Source organism: Dermacentor silvarum, chromosome 1 (assembly GCF_013339745.2).
Source record: "Dermacentor silvarum isolate Dsil-2018 chromosome 1, BIME_Dsil_1.4, whole genome shotgun sequence".
Classification (NCBI taxonomy): Eukaryota; Metazoa; Arthropoda; class Arachnida; order Ixodida; family Ixodidae; genus Dermacentor; species Dermacentor silvarum.
In genome coordinates this window covers 296,699,094-296,705,071 of record NC_051154.1, presented here as the reverse complement: position 1 = coordinate 296,705,071, position 5,978 = coordinate 296,699,094, and the positions used below count along the sequence as shown (strand labels likewise).

The 5,978-nt window shown below is 48.0% G+C and overlaps 1 non-coding gene across 1 annotated transcript; it reads right to left on the bottom strand.

The window, feature by feature from the left end:
- Positions 1-4,769: 4,769 nt before the first annotated feature.
- Positions 4,770-4,844, bottom strand: Trnas-gga (transfer RNA serine (anticodon GGA)). Its single transcript has one exon. It is a non-coding gene; the product is annotated as a tRNA-Ser (tRNA).
- Between the last annotated feature and the right edge of the window lie 1,134 nt (positions 4,845-5,978).

Genomic DNA, 5,978 nt, shown 5'->3' with positions numbered 1-5,978 from the left:
TTGCGAGAGAATATTTCTTCGAGCAATGGTCAATATTAGAAGGCAGTGCAAATCTAAGCTAGCTTCTAGGAAAGGCAAGGACTGCGCTTGGTAACAGGCCCTGTATTCACAGAAACGTTCTTGCGCGCTAGCAATTTTCTTGCAGATCTAATGACATACAAACATAACGTTTCACATATTAGTGATGGATACCAGCTCATGACATAGATATCTAGCCAGCGGAAATCTTCGTGAAAGCATCGTTGTGATCACAGACTCTGGACCCTGGGCCCGTATTCACAAAAAGCTTCTACACGAATTGTTCGTAAGAGAAAATTTCGCCCATTGCTGATGCAGGATATTTGTAGCGAAGGCGGGCGGTGCATGACAGAGATCACATACGAACAAAGAGCTTTGTGAATTCTACCCCTGAATTTCACCCAGTTGTCCGAAATTTTCTTACTTGTCCACTAACCACAACCTTAAAAAAACAGATCACTATCACTCACTGTAGTGGATAGATTCGTAGTCGCACAAAACGTTTCAGCAGCAGGAGACCAGCGGTGACTTCGGCGATGAGGCTGGACTGAGGCTGTAGCTGGTACGTCAGATGTTCTGCATGCAGCACATCGTGGTCACCCCAAAACACTGGTTGTAGTAGGATGGCCTCCACTGACGTCGACTGCGGGTAGTGCGTACGTGCGCCGTACAAATATCTTAGTAATTTATGCACAAACAAATGATAACTTGATCAACAATACATTGCTGCGTTACTGAAAGAAAAAGTTGCCATCGAAAATTTACTAGTAGACAGCTATACAAAGTAAGGCTCGTTGTTTTATCGGCCATAAAACTTGTAAACATTCGCTTACTAACTAGATTAACAAGCGTGGTATCAAACGTGCACAAGCAAACAAGAACACATCTTAATCGATGACCGCGCACACTCGCTGTTAAAAAGCTGGAGTTAGCAAGCACGGCAGCAGCAGCGAGCCAATTGACCTTCGTGCTGCCTGTCGCTCCGACGCGAACCAAGCGGCGAGAACCCAACGCACACGAAACTATCAACACTCCGCGCACTCTGTCCCTATCGCAGATCAGCTTTCAAGATAGGGCCCGCGTGGCTGTGCGTAAAGTCCCTAGATATTTTTTTGCTTTCTTTAAGTAGCGACAAGCTTTGAAGTACCGCCGAAGAATCTCATTGGGCGGCGCTCATTCCAGAAGCTATGTTCTTCCTAACGCTGTTACCCGCATTCACTTGCACGCTGCTGCGAGCAGCGTAGATAGCAGCGATCGTTGACGGTAACATGCCATCTAAGAAGATAATGGCGGCAGACGAAGTAGATGTCGCTACTTAAAAAAGAGCAGGAAATACTGGGACTTTAACCGTGCCATTCGCAGTCGCCGCCGAACTAGAACGCCCACCCCCCTCCGTCCCCGCTCGCTAGTGCATTGCGTGCGATGGAAGACGGCGCGCGACCTCCCAGCTTTCCACTCTTGCGCGCCCGAGATTGAGTCACCATCGTCGGCTCATTCTCGTGCGCTTTTCGCACATACAGTTTACAGCGGGCGGACAATCTGTCTCGTGTGGCATGTTCCAAATGGAGCGAAATGTGGCGCGACTGCTTCGGTAATGAGTACATCGCGAGAGGCACCGTGTGGCGGACGCGTGGGCGCAATTCACAGCAGCCGCCGCAAACAGACCTCCGTTCATGCAGAGCTTTGGTGAACAGACGACTCGTAGAGTGCCTCGATGCGCGCGCCATCGTGGCCATAGTCCGTCTTTTCGGCACTACGCTTTTCTTCTCACGCCTTGGGCGTACCCTCCTCCTCCACCTTCCAACTCATGGTTCCGCTGCACCCTCCTCCTCCGCGTTACTCATTGCGCTCGTTTCCTTTTCCTAGCTTTATGCAGCGTTTGTTGTTCCATTTCACCGTTGTTCTCTAAGAACTGAACAAGGCACCTTTGTATATATTTCGCTCAAATAAGAGGCATGTTAAGGTTAATGTGTGGGCAATGTTTACAAGTTTATAGGGCCTATGCCCGCATGACTGGCGATGCTTTTCTATGTCGAAGCCGTTCATGCTACTAAAACCACCCGAAACCGTTACATGCCAGTTTTACGCGTTCCTAAAAAAGAAGAGAGAATGAGATAACTCAGGAAGCTTATATTTCATAGAATATGTGGCGATTGTTATGGAAATACGGATGCAAATTTAGGGGTTAAATGCTAAAACATCGTTTTCGGCCCGTTTAAAGGCGTTAAATCCAATGCTATAAAAGTTTCTTCGCTTGCTTGAGAGAAACGAAAAAAGTCACATCATCTCACCCTACGGGCAACCATGGTGGGATGCGAAAGGATCGCGGGGGGTGCGCATCGAGTTTCCGTTTCGTTTCCCTTGGCAACACAACCCAATGAAAGTTAGACTGAGAGAATGTATTGAGAATCTACTGTATTGTTGCTGAACTGACGTCGAAGCACGTCGACGGCCGCTTTACGCTGACGTTCGTTCTGGACGCTCCGACCGTGCTCAGGTTGTTGTCGAACCAAAGCCGGTCGCACACGTTGCAGCTGTGCCCGAAGCTCCGATCGAGGAAGTCGCGCTTGAACCGCGCGTCAGCACCGTCGAAGCCCGGGCGTTGCAATGGCCTCGAACGTGTTGCTGCTCTGGCCGCAGACTCGCGTTTCGCTTCGGGATCAGGAGCTGCCGCTCGACGCTGCCGTAGCGCTTCGACTTTCCGAGCCCGGAGTTCGGGGTCGGCTTGATAACGCTGACGTTCCACTTCGGCGTGCGGAGCCAGTGTTGCTTCCGTAGAAGTTTCCTGCCGACGTTGACGTTTACGTTCGGCTTCCCTGGCCCGAAGTTAGGGGTCCAGCTTGCCGACGCTGACGTTTACGTTCGGCTTCCCGAGTTTTCCTCTGCTCCGCGGCGGTGGCGCTGCCGCTGCAACTAGCGCCGACGTTGACGTTGTTCATGGCGTTTCGCACATCGTTGCACAGAGAGAGAATAACGGAAGCACAGCCAACGCTCGCTTTATCCTGCGCCGCGACACTTGCACCGCCTACCGGCGTACCCTTAGAGACAGAGAGGGAGGGAGTGAGAGAGAGAGTTATAAGCAATGATTTGCTGCGCCGCACCTGTGGCGGAGAGGAGGGAGGGGAGGAGGAGAGCGCACACCTGCGTTGGACAGTAGAATGAGGGAGAGTTGCGCATGCGCAGTATGGGTGCCGAAGCCGCAGAACGGACACTGCCCCGAGCATAAGATGCTCTCGCATATAAAACAGCAGTAATTTATTGTTTTCAGGAAATCGCGGCCACTTCATGAGTGACGTGTACCGAAACTGTTATGTAGGTCAGTTATGTGCGCTGAAAATATTTGCTCAATAATTGCTTCACCCAACTTTATGTGCGTAAACAGGCACGTAGTTGATTTTTCGCGGTCTATTCGGTGAACTGTGCGAGGCACGGGGTTTATGTTGTCTTCAAGTAGAAAGCACAATGTGAACGATGAACGATAACCGTTTCATCTGTGTAGGTTAACAGCTTTTGTAGAAAGTTACTTATTCAAGCGTTCCGGAGTGTAATTCATTCGTTATGCGTGATATTTGCCAGGTTCACAAAACAACTGCACAAGGCACCAACATCAAATTGAGTAAGAGCAGGGGAAATGTTAAGTGTGCTGTGAGGAGAAAATTTAATGTTTGTCTTGGGTAGAAGCAGTGGAAATTATTAATAGACACTCGTTCTTATTGGTTTTTCCATGCGGCATACGACGATTTTCCTTTGTTTATCCGGTATCCTCGATGAACTATACAAGACACCGTGTTTATCTTTGATGAAGCTAAAGGGTATATTTCGGGTAACGTGTACGCTTAGTTCAAAGTGTGTGGGTAAATTACGGCCTTTGCAATAAAAACGTTTTCAGGTTTTGTGGAGTGTTTCGAGTGTATTACGAGTGGCGCAAAATTTGGTCACAGCTACCCTGGCGCAACTACAAATGCCACCAAGAACAATTTCAGCGAACTTTGGGAAACGCTATTGCACATGTGTGTGTGATTTGAGTTAAATACGGCATTCGTAAAGAAGCCCTTATTGAGTGTGAGAAATTGTCACGCTGCCCTTTTTAGCTACGTTTCCCATTGTCGTAAATAAACTGTGCGTTGAATAAAGTTTACATTTTGTAGAAATTTGGGACACGTTAACTGCAATGTGTATCCAAATTGGTACGTTCCTGGTTTAATTACGAGCTTTACAAATAAATACTTAACCATCCTTTTTTATCTATGCGGGACATGACTTTTGTGTGGTGTTGGCGAAATAAGTTAGCCAGCTTCCTCATATTTGGAGGCAGTAAAGGCTAAGTAATGGAATATATGTGTGCAACATGAAATTTTGATGGGTTGGGCCCTTGGCACTAAAATATGTATACAAGTGTTCCCGAACGTTAGATAAGGATGTTTTACTTATAGAGCAGAATTTAGCCTATTGTCCTGAAAGAACCGTAAAACTCATCGCTATAAAATTTAGCGAGAATATGTGGAACACTATAATAAAACTCTGTGTATGGTTAAATGCTTGGGCCATTGTGAAAATACCTACTGAAGTATTAGAAAGTGTCATACGCCTATCAGCCATGCTTTCCCATGTCACGACGTAAATGTAGATCACACCAGGTTATATTTATAGCAAAATAGAGGTCTGGTCAGAGCTATGTGTTACAAACTTTTTGCGCTGTTGGCCTAACTGAAGTCTTGAAAATAATTACTGAACCCTCGTTTCTTTTTCCTAGCCCTGGTCCGGGACTCGAACCCGGGACCACCGCCTTTCCGGGGCAGCCGCTCTACCATCTGAGCTAACCAGGCGGCTAGCAGATGGCAGGGCGAAGTCGAATTTGTCGACAACTCGAAGCAAAGGCAAGTATATGGTGTAATAGTTCAGCGGAAATCCGCTAGGTGGAGATAAGTAATTAAAGAGAAACTGAGACGTCCACCCAAATGTAGCAATTCGCTACTATGGAAACCCAACCGGGTTCCTCGAAAGAAAGCCTCGCAGTTGAAGAAAAATTCGTCCTGGTCCGGGACTCGAACCCGGGACCACCGCCTTTCCGGGGCAGCAGCTCTACCATCTGAGCTAACCAGGCGGCTAGCAGATGGCAGGGCGAAGTCGAATTTGTCGACAACTCGAAGCAAAGGCAAGTATATGGTGTAATAGTTCAGCGGAAATCCGCTAGGTGGAGATACGTAATTAAAGAGTTTCTCAGTTTCTCTTTAATTACTTATCTCCACCTAGCGGATTTCCGCTGAACTATTACACCATATACTTGCCTTTGCTTCGAGTTGTCGACAAATTCGACTTCGCCCTGCCATCTGCTAGCCGCCTGGTTAGCTCAGATGGTAGAGCGGCTGCCCCGGACAGGCGGTGGTCCCGGGTTCGAGTCCCGGACCAGGACGAATTTTTCTTCAACTGCGAGGCTTTCTTTCGAGGAACCCGGTTGGGTTTCCATAGTAGCGAATTGCTACATTTGGGTGGACGTCTCAGTTTCTCTTTAATTACTTATCTCCACCTAGCGGATTTCCGCTGAACTATTACACCATATACTTGCCTTTGCTTCGAGTTGTCGACAAATTCGACTTCGCCCTGCCATCTGCTAGCCGCCTGGTTAGCTCAGATGGTAGAGCGGCTGCCCCGGAAAGGCGGTGGTCCCGGGTTCGAGTCCCGGACCAGGACGAATTTTTCTTCAACTGCGAGGCTTTCTTTCGAGGAACCCGGTTGGGTTTCCATAGTAGCGAATTGCTACATTTGGGTGGACTTCCTTATGCAGCGTTTGTTGTTTCGATTCACCGATGTTCTGTAAGAACTAAACAAGGTACCTTTGTTTATATTTGGCTGAAATAAGAGGCACGCTATGGGTAATGTCTGGGCATAGTTCGATGTGCACGGACTAATAACCACTGGCGCTGCAAATTACGCATGTAAGCGATTCGGAGCTTTATAAT